This window comes from Rhinatrema bivittatum, chromosome 4 (genome assembly GCF_901001135.1).
Source record: "Rhinatrema bivittatum chromosome 4, aRhiBiv1.1, whole genome shotgun sequence".
Lineage (NCBI taxonomy): Eukaryota > Metazoa > Chordata > Amphibia > Gymnophiona > Rhinatrematidae > Rhinatrema > Rhinatrema bivittatum.
The window spans coordinates 133,394,812-133,417,640 of record NC_042618.1 but is presented as its reverse complement, the minus strand read 5'-3'; the positions used below and the strand labels follow the sequence as shown (position 1 = coordinate 133,417,640).

The window sequence follows — 22,829 nt, the reverse complement described above, 5'->3', positions numbered from 1 at the left end:
TAAGCCACACTTATGATCTAAATCTCTGGTCACCCAACCAAAAAAATTGGTCAGTTTGCTTATTAAACTTAATTGGCTCAATTTTAAAAGGCCACACGTGTGAAAACCTTAATTGGAGAAGACTGGGAAGGAACTGGGAGAGGCCCGATTGCGTCACCGGGCCTCCTGACACCCCCAAGCTGGCCAAAAGTTCCTTTTGGGTCGAACGAGGGTCCCGGAGTGAACCCGCGGGGAATCACGTGACGCCGCGTCACTCCGACGTGGCGCCGACATCACGTGCTCCTCGCAAAGGAGTTCAGAAATGGCGTCCTGACTCCTCGCTGGACCACCAGGGAGTTGTGGTAGGTCTTTGGGGGGGGGGATTAAGGAAGGTGAGGGGTTTAAATTTTTATTTTGGATCAACAATCGCGATTTCCAACATATTCAACATAGCTATGTTGAATAAGTTGGAAATCCGATCGTTTTCGCCTCATCACTTTTTTAAGTTAAAAAAAAAAAAAAAAGTAGCGTTTTACATTTAAGTTCAAAACGAATGCACACCCCTAGCAGATACTACTATAAGAAACTTGCTGGGCAGACTGAATGAACTATTTGGTCTTTTTCTGCTGTCATTACTATGTTACTATATTCTGTTTCTCAGCTTTCTGAACAGTTACAACGTATAGCTACTCATTCAGGGCTTTAGGTTACATCAGTTGTAGAGTTGAAAGTTTTTAGAAATGCCCATGTTAGGGTTTTTGTTTTTTTGTTTGTTTGTTTTTTTTAGAAAGAATGCATATAGAGAATTTAAAGTTAAGATAGAAATTTAGAGGGGGAATAAAGGTGGTGTCACTTTTCCTTTTTGCAGTAGAACAGGATATTTTAGAAGCGAGAAAGTGAACAATTAGGATTTTTGTTTTTCATAAAGTAGGAAAAAGAGGAGTTGATTATGGCAGAGCCAGCTGTAGCCCCCTTCCTGATCAGTTGATGGGCACAGGGACTCGCTGGGATCATCATGGACCAGGCATGGCCCCGTGACCTCCTGAAGGTTCCTGCACAAGAAGGGGGGAAGAAAGTCTCTCAAGTTCCTTAGTTTTTCTCGCATTGGGGCTCTTCTGCTCATCAATCCATTCACTCCTGAAAAAAAAACACCACACTGACTCCATAGCTACTTTTCAAAAATTAAAAAAAAATATATATTTTGTTTTTGCTGGCATTGATGAGTAAACAAAATCTAAAAATTGATAATTCACCACATGGCAACACAAGTCCAAAATTCAGAGCAAAAAATAAGCACATCAACCCCTGTTTTACAGGTCTGGTCCCTGAGGCAGAGACCTTCCTCCCCTAGCTCTGGTCTCCCCGCACCTTATCAGTAGGGCAGACCATCCTTCCCACAATTTCTATCAGTCCTCCTTGAACACACCCTGACAAAAAATTCTCTCAGCAGGGATATGAGGTATCTTTGGATTTCTTATCTGCACCCACAAGAATCTGAGGCTTTTCCTTCTCCTAGACTCCAAGACTCTTTCCTCACAGCAAGGCCTGGCCGACCCTGGGCCCAAGGCACCTTCCCTGGGCACGAGCAGCTTTCCTGTCTTACTCCTGGAACCTTCCCTGTGCAGGGATGATCCCCACTGATTCCGCTCTGTGGAGAGATGGGCACCACGAGAACTGCAATTCCAGGAACTTCTCAGCTATTGCATCGCATAAGTCCGTTCCTTTTATTCAGACTCAAAACCCCTTCCCATTCAGAACTGGCAAACCTTCTTAACACACACTTTACTCTAATTATCATTACAGGGGCAGGGTCTGGCTGAGACCTCGGACACCTACTACTGGCAGCCAGACCTGTAGAGGCCACTGCTACTATATTTTTTAAGGGACAGTGCTATAGGGGCAAATTTAGGAGTCTGCTACACAACTTTAGCAGGAAAGAAACAATATTGAAGGGTTAGGCATGCTATCTTGCTTCCCATACTTTAATATTTTTGGCTTATACTGTTTTGTTTCATTCCGGAGATGAAGGCAGTGTCAACTTTATGACGGCTGGTGAGCCCTGTATTCTTATTAAAAGTGTAATTTGCTCACTACCAAATCAGTATGCTATCACCCTTCATGTTTTCTGTTTCAATTTAATGGAGATGTGTAGGAAGTAAAGCAACCTTTCTCTTCTTCCTTTTTTCCCCTAAAAAAAAAAATCTGTACTTGAGAGCTGTCACACAAACCAGTGTAGCACTGTACCTAATTCCTAAGGGCAACATTAACATTTTTTTTATGATCCCTTTTTTTGTGCGATACCATTTAAAAAAATGTGATCTGACTGAGCCTGTACAGACTTAAGTTTCTGAATCCTCATACCGTTCATGCTGTAATACAAGTTTTATTCCACTCATCTTAACTGGTTCTCTATCCTTGTATGAGCTATGCCTTGCCTTCCTCAGAGTGAGAGAGCTTTTTTTATTTTATTTATTTAATTCTTTTCATACTTCCTGAAGTGGGTAAGATATGAGTGCATTGTGCGTTTTCAGAGATATTTCCTGATTTTTCTTTGTGCTGCTTTGGAATTTTTTTTTTTTTCCAGGCAGGATGTAGTTTACTGATTTGTGGGAGTTCATTGGGCAGGGCACCTTGCAAAAAGATGAGAATCCTGTTCCCAGAGCCCTGGCAGCAATCCACAAGCAGCCTTTTAAGACACATTTATTGCTCAACTAACTATTCCGTGGTTTCATCTTTAATTTCCTTTTTAATACTAAGATACATCTTATCATTTAGTTAAATCATCTTTATTTCTTTTGTTCTGTAAATTTAACTTCGCAGATCTGTTTTCATTTGCTTGTTTTTTTGACGGGTATGTTGGGCTTCCTGACAAATAAATGCTCTGAATGTAGACAGAAACCTGCATTCTTCTTGTTTGGTTATAGTTAGGGAAAACATTCCTTTGGGTGTGTACAGCATGAATGTGAGCTTGCTTTATAGAGCTCTGAACTGGTTGGGCGGACGGCTTGCTTCTAGGTGCGTTAGGCTGAGATTGTTCAAAGCAGTTCTGCTGATGAGATGAAATCGTGGCATAAAGATTAGTAAGTACTGTACTTTGCATCTCCCCTCCCCTCCACCCCATGCGAATGGTAGGAAGGTCTGTGAATTGGGAAACGGGGGAAAGGGTGTGTAGGTAAGAGCACTAACGACAGAAATAGTGTGCTCACTCCAACAGGTACAGCAGCTGAAATGGCAAAACATTGCAAACCGAAGTAAAACTGCTGATTCCTTTTCTTCTTGCTAGACCAGCCTGGATCAATGGGATATCTCGTTCCACAGTTGCCAGAGAGAGAGACCACACCTTTTTTTTTTTTTTTGTCCCTTGTGCCCTACTGGCAGTAGTTTCTGTCCCCAGCAGCTATTCTGTTAGAACAGAGAGCTTACCCCCACCACCCGACAGATTTCCCAGAGCCAAGGTGTGGCCTCTGCATTGCTCCTGGGGCAACAGCTTTGCGAAGCTGGTTTTCCCGGTGGAGCCTGCCTTCCAGGAGTCCCTGATACCGGTGGTAGGTAGCCCAGGGTCAATCGCAGGATCCTGGGGATCCCCTTGGTAGAGAGGTCCCGGGGAGGAACTTCTTGTACACCTGGCAGGCATTCTGGGCATTTTCCTCTCTCTTTCCCTCCCTTGCCTTCCTGCTGGAGTAAAGTTGTATTCCACTCTGGCACCCAGATTGAGGAGAAGCTTATGGTGGCAGGGAATGCCGGACTTGACTGCAGGAGGAGAAGCAGGACTTTCAGCAGCCTGGAGCTGGTGAGTAGCCCTCTGTGCTGGTTGGGGGTAGGAAGGAAGTAGGTAGGAAGTGAGATGCAAAGGGGTGAACGTGGGTGTCCATGCCGCAGCAGTTCAGGATCTAGTGGGGCTTTGGTTTGCATGCCTGCCATTTAGTTAAAAAAAAAAAAAAAAAAAAAAATCAGCACAAACTGGAAATCACTGCTGTGATATCGACCTTTTGGGATCCTACTAGGTACTTGTGACCTGGATTGGCCACTGTTAGAAATAGGATACTGGGCTTGTTGGACTTTAGGTCTGACCCAGTATGTCAAATCTTATGTTCATTTTCCTGTTTTATTATCTTTGAGCAACAGATAGGGCCAACTTGATCCTCTGAGTCTTCTCCCAGAAAAGAACCCACCTCTCCCCCTCCACTGAGCCAGTCAGAGAGATATAGATCTAGTTCTTCAATAAGCTCAGCGGGCAAAGGAGGCTGGAAACCAGATTTTTCTTGGTACATTATACTCCAGCCTATTAACAAGCTGAATGTTTTGAAGTACTGAAAAACAGAAATATAAATCAAATAAATAGTTATTGCCTCTTTTTGGCGATGTACAACACCAGATTTTGGTGCTTTAGGCAGTACATACTAAAAGGAAATAGAAGAACATAAGAAATTGCCATGCTGGGTCAGACCAAGGGTCCATCAAGCCCAGCATCCTGTTTCCAACAGAGGCCAAAGCCAGGCCACAAGAACCTGGCAATTACCCAAACACTAAGAAGATCCCATGCTACTGATGCAATTAATAGCAGTGGCTATTCCCTAAGTAAAATTAATTAATAGCCATTAATGGACTTCTCCAAGAACTTATCCAAACCTTTTTTGAACCCAGCTACATTAACTGCACTAACCACATCCTCTGGCAACAAATTCCAGAGCTTTATTGTGCGTTGAGTGAAAAAGAATTTTCTCCGATTAGTCTTAAATGTGCTACTTGCTAACTTCATGGAATGCCCCTTAGTCCTTCTATTATTCAAAAGTGAAAATAACCGAGTCACATCTACTCGTTCAAGACCTCTCATGATCTTAAAGACCTCTATCATATCCCCCCTCAGCCGTCTCTTCTCCAAGCTGAACAGCCCTAACCTCTTCAGCCTTTCCTCATAGGGAAGCTGTTCCATCCCCTTTATCATTTTGGTTGCCCTTCTCTGTACCTTCTCCATCGCAACTATATCTTTTTTGAGATGTGGCGACCAGAATTGTACATAGTATTCAAGGTGCGGTCTCACCATGGAGCGATATAGAGGCATTATGACATTTTCCGTTCTATTAACCATTCCCTTCCTAATAATTCCTAAAATTCTATTTGCTTTTTTGACTGCTGCAGCACACTGAGCTGACTATTTCAATTTGACTATCATGAGTCAGCGAAGCTGGAGCTTCTTCAAAGCAGCCGTATCAACTGATTGAGATCTGCTTTTCTTGTGCAGTAGTAGAACTCTGCCTGAGATTGTCCACTAGAATGTTCTGAATTCCCAGAAGATAGGTTGGATGCAGGTAGGCCCTATAACATAGAGCCCATAACCATACTTGGACTGCTTCCTGACAGAGGGTGAACAAGCCTATGCCCTCCCTTGCTTGTTTATGTAGAACATGGCCATCTGATTGTCTGGATTAAGATTCCCTTTGTAGGGATAGGCCAGTCACCCTAAAAGGAGTGTGCAACTGAATCAAACTTTGTCTGAGCAACATAAGATGGAAATCAAGCCACATGATGGCCCCTGAGAGAACTATACTGAGGACAAGTTGCTATTCATATCGTGCAATCTGTTTTTACCTTACAATTTTGCTGATACTGCTGGACATAAATTTGCTGAGTTTGTGGCCTTGATAAACTTTCTGTCCAGTCATGAGACCCAACATTGTTTGAAAGATGTCTTCTGACTCGCGCTGTGATGTCCGTGAGAATATGCATATACGTACCAGTTGAAAAAATGGCTGCAACAATGTAGACATCACAGATTTGGAAGTTTTTGGGTTTGAAATAGTGTGCGCAACTTGCAATGAAGTGTCGCTGGCATTTGTCTCCCTGATGCAGCCCATAATGGGCAAAAGTTTCCAGTTTCTCCAAGCTCATTGAGCTTTCAAAGGAAGGAAAGCCCGGTGAAAGTTTCATTTCAGAAGAGCAACGACGGCAAGCTAAGTATTTTTGTACTTTCATCAGTTTTGAGACTTTTTCCAAATTTGCCTGGCTGTAACACTTATTGTGATATTTTACACAAAATGTTAAAATAATTTCAAAATAAGGAAAATTATTAATGAAAAGTTAAAATTATTCAAAAAGAAAGTTTATTAAAAAAAAAATAGAAATCGAGAAGACAGCACGGAGATTCATAGGAGGTTTTTCAACTAATGATGGTGCCTTGTTTTACCTAATCACAGGCAGTTTATTGCTGAGATTAGGCATCTGAAGTTTTTTTTTCCCTCCTAAAAGAATCAATCTTTCCTCTCAGAAGAATTCTCTCTCACATTGTGTGCCTTAATATTTTTTCCTGAATGCATCAATAGATTCTGACTGTATTTTGCATTTAGTTTTCTCCTGTTTCCTTGGTACTTCTGGATGGGCCTACAATCGCGTGGCCATTTTATAGCATAGGCATGTACATGCACACATGGTATAAAATCGGCTGTATGCGCGTTCACGTACGCATAATTTTATGTGGACACGTGTATGTGTGCGCAATTTCTGACTCTACCGCAGAGGTAGGGAGGTTTTAAAAACAATGTGCGCCGATGCAATAGCCCTTTTTACCAGTTTGTTCCCAGTTCGTCCACTTAACTGTTTGGCCTGCCTAGCCCCCCACCCCCCAAGGTTATGTAGCCTCCATTTTACCCTTTTAACCCTGACCCTTAATAGCCTGCTGACTCGCCTAGTTTTTGTTTTGTTTTTTTTTTTATTTTAATATTTGCACGCTTCTCCATAGCAGAAGTAAAATTACGTGGTAGGGGAGTCCAGTGCGCATTTGTATTTTCGCGCACATTTCAAAGTAACTTCCCGGAATGCCCACGTCCTGCCCATGCTCTATCCAGACCACGCCCATCTCTTTAAAAAAAATTTTTATTTGTGCATTTATCAGGAGATATGCACTTACTTTCATGCCTTTTAAAATCCATGCAGCACATGCCGGCCTGACTTGTGCGCGTATCTCCCAATTTTGGTGCTGGGCTTGTAAAATTCATCTTTATGATTGTAGCCTTTAATAATGTTGACGCTGAATGTATAAGGCACTGCATTGCTCCTGCAGAATGATTCATTGAGTGCCATTGTTATCAGGTGAGATAAGAAACTGTTCCTCAGCTTTTGTGGTTTGAGATAATATACTGCTGTTTGAGCTTAAAGTATGGGGAAATAGAGAGGAGAGCTGGTTTGGTTAAATAGCCTTGAGATTTCTAAAGCAGAGCTATGTGATAGCCTGAAAGTGAGGTGTCGAAATACTCCCTGTGGTTGCTGCGTGCTGGTCGGTAGCGCTCTATACTCTTACAAAGTGGCATTAGGACTGGCCCATGTGTCATGGAGGTGTGTAGCCTCCCATTTTATGATTTGGCTGGCAAGGTGGCATTGTTGACTGTAATTAACTTTCCTCCCTGATCTTTCCATGGAATGTGCTGTACCATCGCTTTTTTACTTATTTTCATTAGGCTATGGTTTGTTAGAGATGAGTTGCGTTGGTTCAAAAGAATTGTACTCTGCGGATTCAGGTGTTTTCATGGAAGAAAGGCATCACGATACACACAGGATTGCATTGGTATCGGATGGAGGTGGGGAAAGCGTAGCACCATTACAGTAGAGAGAGGAGAAAGAGGGTCCTGAAAAAGGGGGATGAAGGAATGTGGAAGTAGGAGGAGGAAAGGACACTGAAAAGCAGGAGGAATGAGGAAGGGGAGGTTCACAGGAAAAGAGGACCTTGAAAAGGATATGGGAAGAAGGCAAGGAAGCATGAAGAAAAGTGGACCCTGAGGGGAGGTGGGAAGGAATTATAGCACCAATACTGAGTGGGGAGGGGTATAAAAACAAGTACTCTGAGAAGGAGGGTTGAAATGTCCTGAAAGAGAAAAGTGTGTAGGGGGGGAGGGGTGAAAGGAATGGGCATGTGTAGATTGAAAAAAAAAAAAAGCAGCAGGAGGAGGTCATTGCTGCCAGCAGCTCTGAGCACTTGAAATGCTCTGCAGCTTACAAAATTAAATCCCTCCCCCCAAACATTAACCTTCATTGTAAGAGGTTGGGGTTGAGGCGAAAGAGAGAATGCAAGCCTATAAATAAGAGAAAAGTAGAGCCAAGAACAGGCAAATTATATGGAAGAATTTACCTAGTACTGTTGCTGTAGGAGGGAAAAGGAAAAGCTAGATCTAGTGAAGATCGTGGAAATTTGGTAAGAATTAGCATGGTTCGAATAGGGCGTACTAGATGTGCACAGTGCTGTGCAGACACACACATAGGTGCAATATATTCATGATTTGTCAGCAAAAGCTAAAACTGTATTTATCATCTTCTGACCAGAATATAGTTTCATAGCTTTTCTGGGGCGCAGAGGAAGCAGTGTGCCACCTGCTCTGGTCGGTGAATGAATGATTCAATTCTTCTGTGAGAGCCTCTGCAATCTCCATTGAACCAGACGAATAGCATAGCTGTGAGCTAGTTCTATCCGAGAGGATGCCCATGAGAAATTAGTGGACCTCACATGCCTGGGAGAGACAGCCTTTTTTGAGATGAGCTTTGAGAAAGTCTTACAGATAAAAGATCAAAATGTAGCAGTTCAGTCTCTATCTTTGGCTGTGGAACAGCCTGCTTGGTTGCGGTGTCCTTAGTACCCCTATAAGAAACAATATTTTACCGACCAATTTTCCGGTCTTTTCAAACAGTACCGACTCCCACCTCTTCCTCAACGGCTTTCAGCTAGGCCCAAACAGGAACACCATCAGCAAAAGTTGACCCAGCAGGCCCAACCTAAACTAGGGACCCAGTTTTTGATCCCGTCGACCAATCCGAACCCTGTCCCCTTGTTAGCAGGACAGTTTAACATTTCATCAACTATTGGCATCTGTAAAGGGCTTCACCCGTTTTGTCTCTTTAGCTGGAGCGGTGTTCACACCAATCTACAATAGAGGTGTAAACAAGTAATAGGCTCTCTGGCATGGCACTAGTAATGGCGTTAAGTAAGCCTGCAGTAGCCTGGCTTCCTGAATATGCTTTGGGGTCTTGAGAGAAGAGTCTTGAAGCTATGGGGAGCTCTTCCGTTACACCTCTGGTGTAAACAGAGGTTCTATATTCATGTGGCCAGGCCTAGAAACCACATCTATCCTTAATATACCATTGAAGCAGAGCCATGTTTGTTCTTTAAAAAAAAAATCTTTTATTATTTGAAGGCAGCATTCAAAGTTTATCCCATCCTGGTCAGGTTACACAAATCAAAACACTGGTTTCAGATCCCCCTTCATGGGTAAAACATCATTGTTCTTTCCAATATTACAATCATGTGCAGAAAACAAAAAAAGCAGCTCCTTAGATTAAAGGTTTCAGTATAATAACTAGAGCTTAGCTCAAACTTACTTCCTAGAAGCAAACAGAATATTCCCTGATATGGTTCCACCTTAACTCTGCACAGAAAAGGTCTTGGCTTAAAATAAAAATGTCATAGCCTATGAGCTTTGCGTTCTTTTAACCCATTATGTCCCAGTGTCCTATATAGAGGGTAGCTTCTTTAAAAATTTTGGGATATAATGAGTTAATGGCAAGGAGCAGTGCTGGAACCTAAGCTGTGCTAGTTTTTGTTTCCTCCTTTTATCTCCCCTTGATAAAATTGGCCACATATCTCATCAAGATAAGAATCTCTCTCTTCTTTGCCACAGTAAACAAAAAAGACTACTCATAGCTTTTACTGTCTTGAACCAACTTTAAGTAGTTAAAGCAGGAGATTGGTAGCAGTGCTCTGGATCATAGCAGGTATATTTCTTGTGGTTTCACAACAAGCCTAAGTTCTCTCTCAAAAAATAAAAAAACACCAGTTCCTTTTTCATAGGGGAACATAAAGCAGGGCTAATATAGAGCCATTCATTATTCTAATATCCCTATCACAAAGTTGTCAGTTTAGGAACATATCAGTTGCTCCACTTCTAAAACCTTCACACTCTCACTATTCACTTTAACTTCTTAAGGAGGAAAACCGTTTTCAAAAATATTGTTTCTTAAATCCAACACCATTTCGTACTAGCTTGCAGAGTTTCCCCAATCCTGTTTGGTATATTAATCCACTTCTTATTTTTACATTCACAATCCCAAATTTTCCAGGGTGTAATTAAGTGTCAGAGAAGCATCTCACTTGCTCTTAATAAACAAAGAATTTATATTAAGGAATGGTGTAGCTAATTGATCTTAGTCCTCCTCTGAATCTTCCTCCATGGTACTGGCTGTCTGCTCATCATTTCTTCTGTCCTCCCACTTCGTGACGTCTCTCTTGCGAAAGCTGCACTATTTATTTCACCTGGCAGCCAACCTCTACCGAGAGCTGTCCGCACCCTGGCTGAGTTACTCCCTACTGATTCACCCAGGAACTACTTTGTGGAGACTTCTGGGAAATGTATTCCTAGGAACAGCTTAAGCTCTCTTTTCCAAATTAAAAGAACCCTACCCTGGAAACTGTAATCCTTTACCTTTCTTTTTTGACGCAGGGACTGAAGCAAATACTTCTTGGTCATCACAGTGTCACATAACGCAGGATTCTTGAGTTTTCAGCATTCTGCAACATGGATATTGGTTGTGTTTCTCCCGTTTCCCATCCCTTCCCTACTATTCCCCCCCCCCCCCCCCCCCCTCCAGATACCTCTGCCACAGATCCTTCAGGAAGTACAACCTTTTTCTCAGTCAATAGGCGGTGGAGATCCTCCCTGCTTTGCAACACCAGTAGGGTTTCTACCCCAGATACTTTCTTATCCCCAGGAAGTCGGGGGGATTGTATTTGATCCTAGACTTGAGGCCTCTCAACAAACATATTCTTTGAGAGAAATTTGAAATTAACTCACTCAGCAAAATCCTCTCATTCATTCAACAAGGTGAATGGATGTGTGCCTTGGATCTCAAGGATGCCTTTACTAATATTACAATCCACTCAGCCCATTGGCACTACCTATAGTTCTAGGTGAATTTGTCCCACTACCAATACAAAGTCCTTCCGTTCAGCCTCTCTTCTGCTTCTCGAGTCTTCATGAAATAACTTGCTGTAGTTGCAGTACACCTTCGTCAACGAGGAATACAAGTGTTTCCATACCAGGACGACTGGTTGATAACAGCAAATTCTTGAGAAACAGTTCTCCATTCTTGCAACACAACCATAAGCCTCCTGCAGAGCTTTGGCTTTCTCATCAACTTCCAAGAAGTCCTCTCTAACACCCATTCAGAATCTAAAATTCATAGGTGCAGCTATAGACTCAGTACTTCAGAGGACTTTTCTATCCAGTGACTTGAGATCAAACTATGCTGTTACTCATTTGGGCACTGCTTTCCATTCTGCCATCCATGGCCAGGAAAGTAATAGTCATGCTAGGTCATATGGCAGCAGCCATCCACGTTGTACTGTTAACACGCTTCCACATGTAGTACCTATAGTGGGGTCTATGGTCCTAATAAGATCAATTTGCTCAATCACTGGTAAGAAAATTACAGTGGTGGTTATGACCTCATGTACTACAGGATGGAGACCCCCCCCCCCCCCTGTCCACTTCCCTCCACACCAGTTTGTCCTCATGATGGACACATCCATGAAAGGCTGGAGTGCACATGTTGGATCCCTCCATACCCAAGGAATTTGGTCACCTCAGGAATCCCTCTTTAAGATCAAACTACTGGAGCTATGACTGATATGGCTCGCCCTCATCACGTTGCCGTCATCTTCAGAACAGCAGCATCCTGATTCAGATGAGCAATAAAGTTGCAATGTTCTGTGTCAACAAACGGGGGAATAGAATCATGGCTTCTCTGCTGAGAAGCCCTAAATATCTGGAATTGAACCAACTGCTATCAGGCAACTCTACAAGTGACTTATCTGCCAGGTGTCTCAAATATCCTAGAGGATCTTCTCAGCATAAGTGGTCTTTACAGCAATCGGTAACAAACAGATTGTTTTACTTTATAAATATAAAATTAGATCAATTTTTCTCCATTCATCCAACCAACCACAGGATTGCACTGGATTCTCTCCTAGACTAAGGCCCAAAGTCTTGTGTATGCTTTTTCACAGGTACCTCTCATTTCCAAAACAATGCAAAAACTTTTTCAGAATCAGGTCTGCCTGATCCTCCTAGCACCAGCATGGCCCAGGCAAGTTTGGTATGTGTATCTCATCAGATTTTCCAGCAATCCTCCCATACTATTTGGGGTCAGACCCTACTCTCCTCTTTCATCTCAATCTCCCGGCCCTTAACCTCACAGCATGGATAATGAGCACGCAATGATTGCAAGCCTTTAATTATCATAAGAGATCAAAGGCGTGCTAGTATCCTTGAGGAAATTTTTTACCAGGCAAAACTGTGCCGTAAAATAGAAGAGATTCTCTGTCTGGTGCTAGCGATATGCTTCCGATCCCTTTTCCTGTGAGCCTCCACAACTGTTGCAGTATTTGCTCCAGCTCTTTTATTCATGACTCACCACTTCATCAGTAAGAGTCCATCTGAGCACCATCGCAGCATATCACTCAGTATATAATCCCATCTCCATGCATCCTACTTTGTGAAAGGTCTCTAGCAGGTTCAGAAATCCCCTGGATAGTGGGACATAAGTGTGGTTCTCTCTCAATTGATATTCTCTGTTCAAGCCATTGGAAACTGTTCCTTTGGAGTTCTTGACTTGGAAAATGATCTCCCTTGTTGCAGTCACCTTGGTGAGAAGGATTAGTGAACTTCAAGCTTTTGTCTACTACCCTCCATATCTAAAATTCTGTCACAACTAGGTGGTTCTCTGAACTCACCCCAAGTTTCTACCGAAAGTAGTCTCAGCTTTCCATACAAATCAATCTGCTGTACTTTTTTCACTTCTCAAGACTCTACACACATGAAGGGGAGAAATCCCTTCATATGCTAGACTACAAACAGGCCTTGGCATATTACAAACGGTGTACTCAGCTTCATCATCATTTGAATCAGCTCTTCATCTCCTAACCACCTTGGAGTTGCAGTTGTAAAGAGAACGTTAGCCATTTGGATAGTAGATTGTATTCATCGTTGCTATATCTTGGCTGTACTTTAACTTACAGACTCTGTTGAGGCTCATCCACTATGAGCCGTGGCTTCCTCTAATTGCCCACCTCCAAGAGAGAAGATATCTGTAAAGCTGCAACGTGGTCCTCTATCCACACCTTCACATCTCCATTATTATCTAGATCAGGGCTTCCCAAATCTGTCTTGAGGATCCCACAATTAGTTGGGGTTTTAAGATATCCACAATGAATATGCATGAAATACATTTGCATATCTGTTGGACCCATTTCTCTATCTGTTTATTGGACTGGATTCATCTCTTCCAAATGGTGATTCTCCCTAAATGGTTCTGTGTATTTAATATCTTATCTATGTATTTTCTAAAAAGAGATTTAGATTTGTTTGGGAAAATCCTGTAAAACTTTCTGTGGAAAGAAAAGATTCTGTATTGCACATAATGAAACCTTGTATTAAAGAGGAGAGTCAGGTGTGCCTAATTTAAAGTTTTTTAATCTGGCTGTAAATTTTCCATCATCTGGGGGATTGGTTAATGGTTAGAGTATTTTCCATTGATAAGCAGGGCTAAATCCTCCATAACATATTGGTGACCACATCCAGTGGCTATAACATACTTGCAACACTCAAGCACCTTCCAGTGGGAAAAGATTAGTTTTTCAGTTGCCAATGGTCTCAAATTACCACAGATCATTGGGTCTTCAGTATCACCTCTAAGGGATATAGGCTCAGAATTCAGTTCCATCTCTGTAGAATGCTCTCATCCAGCTGCCAAAAAGCAATAGTCTATATTATAACAAGAGATAATATCTCTTTTGTTAGCACATGCTATAGAGCCATTTCCACTGACAGAAAAAAAAGTTTTACTCAAAATACTTCCTTAATCCCAAGAAATTCAAAAGCCTTCACCCTATCCTAGATTTGAAAGATTTGAATGCATATCTGAAAAAGACAATTCAATATAAATTCTCTTGCCACCATTCTTCCCAATTTAGAACTCAACTGGTTAACCTCATTAGATCTCAAGGATGCCTACACTCATATTCTCATTCATCAAAGTCAGAGGAAGTGCCTCTGGTTCATACTACACGAAGAACATTACATTACAGTCTCCTTCCCTTTGGTCTTTCGGCAGCCCCAAGGATCTTCACAAAATGTTTAGCTGTTATAGCAGCCCGCCTAAGCAAAAACAGTGCTTTAATTTTTCCATTTTTAAACTTCTGGCTAATATTAAGCAGATCCTTGCAGGAAGCCAAAATGTATGCAACAGATACAATTCACACTCTTCAATTTCTTGGTTTTGAGATCAACTTTGCGAAGTCCCAGCTGTTGCTATCTTATGAGAGTTTATAGGAGCACAATTACACATTCAAGTTAGAGAAAGCCTTCCTCCTACTCCAAAGAATGAGCAAACCAACACAATTAGTTTGCTCCCTCTGCAACCAGAGTTCCGTTTCAGCCAGAAGATTTCTAGAGATGTTGAGACATTTGGCAGCCACAGTTCTTGTAGTACCTCTTGCATGGCTCCATGTGAACTTCACAGTGACATCTCAAAAAACATTGAAATCAACATTTTCAGCTGTTTTCCTGCAAGATACAGATTGTTGTCCTCCTTGGTGAACTCAGCCTCTAAATCTGCTGTTGGATCATTGCTTTCATCCTTCTCAGGAAATCTTGACAACAGATGCTTCAAAACAAGCCTGGGGAGCATATGTTCTCAGGGGACATGGTCCAAACATAAGTCATCTACATATAAATGTCTTAGAAATGAAGGCAGGGTACAAAACTCTCGTAGCCTTTCATAAAAGGCAAAGTTCCTCTGATCCAAATAGACAACGCAGCAATATATTATATAAACAAGCAAGGATGAACAGGATCCTTAAAATTACCCAGGATGCAATCAAGATATGGAATTGGCCATCTCACAGGAGGATTTGTTTTAATTCAATACATCTTCCAGGTAACTCCAATATCCTAGTACAGGGGTTCCCAATCTTTCAAGGAACATGGACCCCTTTTCAGCTTCAATTTTTGCATGCCATAATAAAAAAAAAATAATTGCACTGAAGAATCATTCATAATGTATAAAACATTGATATGAACTGAATACTTAGGGAGAACAATTTCCAAAACTATTTTAAAATTGTCTTAATTGAATGTTGAGGCCATTCCACTTTCCAGTCCAGCTGGAACAGGGAAAACAAAGCAACTTCCAAAACGTTCCAGGTTGGCAACGCGACATGACCTGGCAGAAAATCAGTACCAGAACCTGCAGACCTGCCTTCTAATTTTCACAGGGAAATTTGGGCTGGCGGGGGAAAGCCAGTACTTTTGTTGCTGTGTACTTTTCATCTGCTTGGAAGCAGATGTAAGGTATTTGCATGAAAATATCACAAGGATTTCAAAATTAATTCTCAGGATATACTTTCCCTCTCCAGCCTAGCTCTGCTCCTTCCCCCCCCCCCTCCCCCACAGGTAAAAATATGGATGCTGTTCAAGGCATAGGTACTTTTACCCTCAGAGGCAATGGAATAGTTATTTTTAAAAGGACTTTTTACATGAGTAAACAGGTGTTTACCAACAAAGTTTTGACACATCATACCCTTCTTGAAAATTGACCCTCTCTTAACTTGCTTTTCTTTTATACTTTTTCTTCTATGATTCTTTCAAACACATACAGACAGTGATAGTCACTCAATTTAGATTTTAGAAAAAGCAAAATAGTGGCCTGCTTTTCAACAGGAAGAAGGCTAATGAAATCTCCATGTCTGTCTGTGTATCCCCCTAAATAACTTCTGTGTTTAATGCCATATCCACTCCTGGCTTTTGTCTCGTTCTCTCTCCTCCTCGATACCTCCCTTTCTCTGAACCTCTGTCAGCAGGATTCCTGGGGGTCCTCTCCTTCTCTCCCTGATAGACTGCCATCCACTTTCACTCCCCATAACCAGGTTATTCATGGATTCCTGCCTCCCTCTTTATTCTCCATTTCTTATGTCATTCCCTCTCCCTTCATGCATCAACCCATTTCCCCCTTTCTTCCTTTGAACCATTCTACTAACTTTTCTGGTGCAGCTCGCTTCTTCTCTCTCTTTCAGGCCCGTGGCAGAGCATATGGCAATAGTGGGTAATGTTTCTCACCTCTGTGATAATTCAGCTTTACTCTACTTTCCTCAGTGTGCAGCAGAGGCTGCAAAGGTTCACACAACTGAAACTAGGCCCCTTCTTCCTCACATCCTCACAAACTGCAGCAGTGGGGTTTATGATTCTCGAGAGCTTGCAATCTGTCTCTCTCTTCCACACCTCCACTAAACAAGTGGCAATGCAATTTGAGATTTCTAATAGGTGCAAACAGCCGCTTTTAGGGCCTCCTCTTCCTGGTCTACAGCAATGTGGGTGAATTATTTGGGACCATAAGCTCCACTCTCATGCTCCTGGCCTATGGCGGCAGCCAAACTAATCACAGGTAACAGCCCGCTCATTTTCTCCCTAGCTAAACTTTCTGGCTTCCCTTCTGGAGGACCCCTAAGATGGTCTTGTGGACTCCAGGTTGGGAACCACTGTACTAAGCACTGAGCTTATCTGCATTGAATTCTCCTTTACAGAGTCTGTTAAAATCATTAAGGCCTTCATTCTCTAAAATTCCTGAGCAGCATGAATGGCCGACTAGAGATATTCAGTCTCTGGTATTTACCATGCTGCAAGAGAGCAATTCAAGCCGGTTTGATGGATATTCTGTCCCACAGAGAGATTTCTGAGCGTTCTGCCAAGTTTCAGAGAGGAACAGATTTAAAAATTGTGATACAAAAAAGCTGCTGTTTCTGGGCGCATGGCAAGTTTTAGAGCAAGATATGACAATGTTCATTATGGGGTGAGTTTTAAAAGCCCGGTGTGCACCAAAACTGGGAGATACGCAAGTATGTCCAGCCAGCGCGCGCCACACGGATTTAAAAGGTGCCCAAGTAGGTACGTATCTCCCAGTGCATGAACAAATAAGTTGCAGAAAAGGAGCGTAGACATAGTCTGAGCAGGGTACGGGTGGGGCATGGGCATTCTGGGACTTTAACAAAAATTTGTGCGCGTTTACATCATCTTCTACGTTATCAAGACTTTTTATTATCGTTCGTGCAATTATCTTTCTCCACATTGGCTATTGCAACAGTCTTCACTTTGGCCTTCTGTCTAATTCTCTGTATTCATTAAAACTCCTTAACTCTGCTGCTAGACTGATTACTGGTGTTAAACGTTATGATCATATCACTCCAGTACTTGAAAAGTTGAAGTGGCTACCAATCCAGCAAAGAATTCACTACAAATTTGGCATGACTATCTTTAAGCTATTAAGTGCAGATTCCTGTGCATGGGCAAATGCTTTATTGAAAATGTATAAACCATCTCGAGAATTGAGATCTTCTCAACGTGGACTTTTGGATATACCCTCTGTACATCATGCCCGTCTTTCGGTAACAAGGGATTCTGCATTTTCGGTTGCAGCACCTATTTTTGGAGTTCATTACCGATGGATCTCCGGCTGCAGGACTGCCTTTCAGAAATTTAGATGACCTTTTAAAAGGTTTTTATTGAAGCAGGCATTTTTTTGGTAGCGGTCTACTAGACTTCTTGTATTTGCAGCTTGAAATCGTCTTTGTTAGCTAATTAAATGTTTTGTGTTTATATTTTGATATTTAAGCTTTTATTATGAATGTTATTTATATTGTAAATCGCTTGGACCTTTTTGTGTTAAGCGATTAATACATTTAATAAATGAAATGTAAGTATTTACGCTCACAAGTGTGTGCCTGGTCCCCTGCTATGTAACTTTTCTATTACTATGGATGGTTATGTAAGTAATAAAAAAAAAAAATAATAATCTAGGCTAGTAAGTGGGATTTTAAGGGTTGTTGCTAACAGGGTGAAAGGGAGACTTGGTGTTAGGCAGTCCTATCCCTTACCCGGGGCAACTGGTAATTGCGTCAGCGTGCATCTACTAAAATCCCCCCACTTATGCGGTAGGGGCAGCACTTTGCGCATGTGCGTGCATCCATATAAAATTGTGTGCACATGTACGCGCATACAGCTGATTTTATACCATGCGCGCCTATATGTGCATATGTCATGATGTGGCTGCGTCCTTTGGTGCAAGCTGGCGTACGTATATGCCTGTGCGCCGGTATCCGTTACCGTCTAGGTTAATTACTATTTATAGAAGTATAAAGTAAACTAATCTAAAAAATAGTCAGCTGGTGACAACAGGGACTACCCACAGTGGCAAAGGAGCGTTTAAAATGCTCCGTCAGCCAGTTGGAGGATAGCTTTCAAAATGCTTGATGACATTGCAGCCTGCTCTTAGCTCCTTAAGATTTCAACCGAACTAGCCTCTTCCCTATATAAAATAAAAAGAGGAAGGAAATTTAGATGTGCAGGGCATGAAAAGTGTGAGGTGGCAGAAATCTGAATGAAATTGGATCAATAGTTTAAATATTATTAGGGAGAGGTGCAGTCAGAGAAGCAGACTTTTTGTCTTTTATTACTTTTGGTTTGTTATCCAAGAAATGGGTATGTCTGCAGCAGAAAATACCTAGCTCATGTCCCTTCTTGTTAAACTGCAAGAATCTCAAGCCAAAACTTAGCCCTTTTTTTTTTTTGTTTGTTTTTTCTTTTTTTGACCCAGCGATTTCTTCCTGCTCCTTTTTGAGCTTCCAGCTCAGTTCAGATCAGGATTGGGATCAGGCGCCACGGACCTTTATTCACATCTACTTGGGTATTTTTCCCCCTTTTATTTTATATCCCCTCCCAACATACTTTAATCATTGCAGCACATGTACCAGAGCTCTTGCTGCAACCCTGGAATCTTGGTCCCTAAATCCAATCTTGCTATTGTGCAGTGACAGACTCCCTCCCCCTAAAAAAAAAAAAAAAAAAAAAAGCTGTGAACACTGCCTCAGTGGCATCCACAGCCCTGGCCACCCAATGAGTAGAAGACCCGAGTTGGGAAGAGAACTCTGGTCCATCCATATCAGTCTACAAAAGGGAAAATACCATTTAAGTCACATCTTAAGATTATAGCAAACTAACAGGTCGATACAGTAAAGTGTGCTCCGTCGGAGCGCACTGTCAGCCTGCTCTGGACGCGTGTTTTCCCTTACCCCTTATTCAGTAAGGGGAGGAAAACACGCGGCCCACCCGCGGCACCTAATAGCGCCCTCAACATGCAAATGCATGTTGATGGCCCTATTAGGTATGCGCGCGGGATCCAGTAAGTAAAATGTGCAGCCAAGCCGCACATTTTACTCTAAGAAATTAGCGCCGACCCAAAGGTTGGCGCTAATTTCTTCCGGCGCCAGGAAAGTGCACAGAAAAGCAGTAAAAATTGCTTTTCTGTGCACCCTCCGACTTAATATCATAGCGACATTAAGTCGGAGGTCCCCAAAAGTAAAAAAAAAAGTAAAAAAATAAAAAAAAATAAAAAATGTGAATTTGGCCCGCGGCTGTCTGGCCGAAAACCGGACGCTCAATTTTGCCGGCGTCCGGTTTCCGAGCCCGTGGCTGTCAGCGGGCTCGAGAACCGACGCCGGCAAAATTGAGCGTCGGCTGTCAAACCCGCTGACAGCCGCCGCTCCTGACAAAAAGGAGGCGCTAGGGACGCGCTAGTGTCCCTAGCGCCTCCTTTTCCCCGTTTTTCCCGCGTCACCTCATTTAAATACTGAATCGCCCGCACCGGCGAAGGGCTGGTACGCGCGCCGGGAGAGCGGGCGTTCGTCCGCTCTCCCGCGGTCTTACAGTGTCGACCTGTAAAGGAATTGTTGCTGTTTGTTTTTGTCTTTGCAGCACATGTAGGACCCAGCAACAGAATCTGAGAACCCTAAAGTTCACACATACGCAGAAGTAATCCTCTTTATTAATCTGCATTTTGCTCATGCTTTTCCCTTAATTGTTTGTTTCCTTTGGAGCTGTCCTATGTATGTGTTTGAGAGCATAATTAAATGAGATTTAAGGGTGATTAAAGTGTGGAGAGGCTGTTTTGGGCTTCTTGTCTTTGGAATATGTGTGCTCTGCCCACTTCTGAATGATGTCATTAGAGTAACTTGCACAGTATGTCCAAAAAGGGATAATCAGCCTCATGCATATTGTAATGAAGCCAGTAGTATGGTATACACTGGAGAGGGGAGGCCAGCTTAAAATCTCATGTAAAGAGGTTTTTTATTAGGGTTGCTGAGTTGCATGAGGCTTCTTAGCAGCAGTTTTCAAACTTGGGAATGTTAATGGCGAATATATTTTTTTGTCTAAATTTTTTTAGGTCCCACGCAAAAGAGAATTAAATCCACATTTATGATCAAATAGGTGTATGTGTGTGTGAATATATATGTGTGTGTGTGTGTGTATGTGTGCAGCTGTAGGCAAAAGTTTAGGCATCCCTCTTCACATTGGGGCAGATTTTAAAATGTATGCACGTGGCCTTCATTTGTGCACACTACCTGGCACGCCAAATGTACACCCAATTTTATAACATGTGCAGAGGCCTCTGGCTACGCCCCTGGTCTGCCCATTTTTTCAAGCCCCGGGACTTACACGCGTCCCGAGGCTTTATACGCGCTGCCAGGCATTTTGAAAATAGGCCCAGCGCACATAGACCAAGAAAAATCTCTGAAATAACTGCCCAAAAAATGGTAAGATTTGCAAAACTGAACACACAGATCACTGCAGATGACCTGCTGAAAAGTTCATCTTACAGTGGATTAGTTGTCCGCAAATCCATGGAGCAATGTTCTGCAAGGGAGAATTGTCAGAAGGAAATCTTTTTTTCTATGACCCCCATCACAAAAGTTATTGTCTAAACTAAGTATGCAAAATAGAACCTGAAACCTTTTTGAACATATCCTAGATACTAATATCCTAGTCAGTAAATAAACTGAAGCTGCAAAGAGGTTGGATATTTCAGCAAGAAAACAATCCAAAACATGCCTCAAAATCAACTTGAAAGTTCTTGCAGAAAAGAAAGGTGAAAGTTTTGGAATGGCCTTCATAGCCCCCAGGCTTGAATATTACTGAAATTCTGTGGGAAGCTTATTGAAAATCTGTGGGAGTGCATGCTAAGAATATGTCTGAGCTGTAAGAATGAAAAAAATTCCAAATGCAAGAATAGAAAGACTCTTAGCTGGCCACAGGAAATGGTTGGAAGCTGTTTTTCTGCCAAAGAAGATGTTAGAATGTATTGACTGAAAGGGCATCCAAACTTTTGCACTTGCCACAGTCACTTTTATATTTTCAATCTCTTAAAATCAGCAAGCAAATAACAATGTTGCATAAAAATTGCAGAAAGCTGTTATATTTAACTTTGTACAGTATATCGCCTCTGACTACACAATTAGGCTACAACTCGAAACAAAAATTAATGAAAATGAATCGGTGAGTTAGAGGAGGAGATTATCATACATGACTACCGTATTTTCACTTCGGATAAATATGCCCCCTTATCATTTGTCTACTCCCTTCTCAAAAGTTCATATTACTCTTTCTTTATTTTCTTGCAATCAAAAACTGAATATGAGAAAATGTAGCGATTACCATTCTCCATAGTATGTTTTATAATTCTTTTGATTCCATATGCAGCATAAAATCTTTCTGAACAAAAAAATACTTATCAGTAAGTCATTGCCACTTATGGAAATGTGCTCTTGCCAATACCTGATGCAGGCCGCATTTCAATAATTCTCCATCAGGGGAAAGACACCTGCTCTATTGATTCCCTTTCACATGTGGGCTGGTTATGTCCCGGCTCATCTGCTATCACATCTTAAATGTGTGCTGATTCTGAAATCAAACCAATGATAAAGCTGTGTTGTCTAGAGTCTGACTGATAGTGTTATTGTCAATCTGTAAAAGTGTCTAATTAAAAAGTATCAAATAAAAGAAAAACAGTCTAAACATTTATTCATTCCTTCAGGAGCCTGTAATTTATATATCCAGAACTGCTCCTTATGATTCAATATTGCAATTCTGTCTCCTCGTCTTTTAGGACAAAACAGTTTAGAGCACCATCTATTTTAACCGGTGACAATTTAGGTCCCACTTTTTCTTTGTTTTGAAAAATAGAATTTAATACTCAAGTCTGTAGGAATCTATAAATCAATATCCGATTCGTGAATGGATCTTGATGTTGCATAGGGACAAAGGATGGTCCTCGGTCTAATACTACTTGCTGCATAGGTGTCACTGTGATTGCATTTAGTTTGTTGTCATATAAGGTGAGTGAACCTCAGCTTATCCTGATTGTGTAAATAACAACCTCCCCCTTAAAATTGTCTGGGTTTTCTCCCTCTTCTTCCAATCTCCATCTGAGCCACCGGAGTGTTCATCCAATGAGAAATCAAAGGAAACATGCTTCAACTGCTTTCTTTCATTATTTTTATTCAACTAAGGATACACCTTGTCTATCTGATTGTCTCGTTCATTGCCTTGAAACAAGGTGATTTTACTATTCTGATGACTGAAATTGCTTGAGGATTTAAATTCCTGATATTTACTTCAAAAGTGGAGGGGATGATTTGCTCTTTAATCTTAGATAATGATTCTTCAATCTGAATGTTGATGCTTTCAGAAAATTTCTTATCAATTATAAGCAGTATGAGGTCCAAGGCACGTTTGTTCAGAATTGCTATCCAGCAGTTAATAAAAACGTAGTCATCTTTAAATAACATTAGTTCCTTGTAAACTTACAATCCTTGTGGAATTAGTTTACGTATTTTTAGTGCTGTATCATGAAAGGCTGCCATAATAAACTGTTTGATTGGTTTGACCTTTTACTAGGCTGGCATTTTACACAATACGCGGAATGCTGAA

The 22,829-nt window shown here is 41.7% G+C and overlaps 1 protein-coding gene across 5 annotated transcripts in view; it reads left to right on the top strand.

The window, feature by feature from the left end:
• MPP5 (membrane palmitoylated protein 5) overlaps positions 1–22,829 on the top strand; it is a 246,730-nt gene that overhangs the window by 44,237 nt on the left and 179,664 nt on the right. The window contains exon 1 of one of the 5 annotated variants that reach the window (XM_029598871.1): positions 2,998–3,059. The exons of the other annotated variants lie outside the window; for them this stretch is intronic. The gene's annotated coding sequence lies outside the window, so the exon portion shown is untranslated. Of the gene's footprint in view, positions 1–2,997; positions 3,060–22,829 lie in introns of those variants that run through there. 5 annotated transcript variants of the gene reach the window in all.